Consider the following 1,591-nt stretch of genomic DNA (forward strand, 5'->3'; position numbering starts at 1 on the left):
AAAAAAAAAAAAAAAAGCTTCTCGCAAATGAAAAAAATCGCCCTTTTCTGTTGTGGGGAGGCACGCTCGGCCCCTTCCCAAACGAAAACAAAGGCAGAAAGTGGGTAAGTGTGGGAGAGTTGCGCGGCGCCGCGCGGCCCCGCAGCGGACAGGGAGCTCCCGGGCATCCATCGCTACTTTCCTTTTGTCCATTGTCTGTTTAAAAAACAACTACTTTAAACCCGGGCGTGAGCGGGCTGTCGGGGGGAGCCGGGGAAACCGGCTCCATTTCCAGCCCGTGCCCCACGGCCACCCCCTTCCCCAGCACCCCGACCCGMCCCCCCGAACACCCACCCGCGAACACCGGCCCGGCGGCGCGGGGCGCGCCCGGAGGGGCTCCCCCGGCGTGGGAGCGCGTCCCCTGATTTAGCGCTACCGGGATAAATGAAGGCAACGTAATGATGGCTGCTCATTGCCTGCAGCGCCTTCTCCCTGAGACTCACTAACAACCCTGCCCCCCTCCCCCCGCCACCGCTCTCTCACACACACCCGCGCACACGCACAGGCGCTGCCCGCTCCCCGCCGCCCCGCACGCAGCGCCCGCCGGCGGCCCCGCTCCGCTCCGCTCCTTTCCCCACCGCGCCCCGCCGAACGAGCGCGGCCGGACCTCCCCCGCCCTTTCCCCGCTCCGCGCCCTGACCGCTTTGGCCTCAAACCACCTTTTTCCGCTCACCCTCAAAATGGCCCGGAACGGGGCGGGGGGGAGCGCGACGAGGGGAGCGCCCCGGCCCCGACCCCATGTGCGCGGCGGCGGCAGCGCCTCCCGCCCACCCCGGCCCCGCGCCGCACCGCGCCGGCGGAGCGAAGGTGCCCGGTGGGGTGAAGCCCCTATTATGCGGCGTCCGCCGGCACCGCTCCGGCTGCCTCGGGTAGCGTTCTCCCTTCCCTTCCCGTCCCCTCCCTCTTTTCCCCGCTCCTCTTTCTTCTCCGGCCGCCGGGGAGCGCCGGCCGTCCCCTGCCCCCTCCCGGTGCCGCCGGGGCAGGACGATCCCCCCGCCGCGCGCACCGGCGGCCGGAGCGGCACCTCGTGCTCCCGCCTCCCTCCTCCTTCTCCTCCCTCCCCGCCCGCCTTCCTGCCGCCCGCCGCCACCCACCGCCCGGCCTCCGCTGGGGGTGCCCCCGCTGCGCCCCGGCCCCGGCCCCGGCGACCCATGTGCCGGCGCGGAGCGGGGAACGGGGCGGTGCCGGGCCGAGCCGGGCCGGGCCGTGCGCGGCAGGGAAGCGCCCTCACTTTGTTAGCGCTTGTTGTGCCGCCGCGGCCGCCGGGAGCCGTCAGCGTGGTCAGCGGGGGAAGCGCTCCCGCGGCCATCCCGGCCGGCGCTGGGCCCCGCCGCCCCCGCCGCGCAGTTTCGCTCAACTTTTCCCGGATTTTTAGTCACCCTCCAAACTTGCGGAGAGGAGCGGCGGGGGGAGAGCAGGGGGGAGAAGAAGAGACGGGGAAGGGGCGCCGGCGCTCTGGCTCCCCGGTGCCCTCCCCTCCCCCGAGGCGAGGCAGGCGGCCGGCCGGCCGGCCGCAGCACAACAAAAAGCCATTTACACCCGGGGAAGTGCC

At 72.3% G+C, this 1,591-nt stretch overlaps 1 protein-coding gene across 4 annotated transcripts in view; it reads right to left on the bottom strand.

The window, feature by feature from the left end:
• CHD7 (chromodomain helicase DNA binding protein 7) overlaps positions 1-1,591 on the bottom strand; it is a 132,460-nt gene that overhangs the window by 129,832 nt on the left and 1,037 nt on the right. The window lies entirely within an intron of this gene.

Source organism: Malurus melanocephalus, unplaced genomic scaffold (assembly GCF_030028575.1).
Source record: "Malurus melanocephalus ecotype Western Australia unplaced genomic scaffold, MMel_1.1 scaffold_303, whole genome shotgun sequence".
NCBI lineage: Eukaryota > Metazoa > Chordata > Aves > Passeriformes > Maluridae > Malurus > Malurus melanocephalus.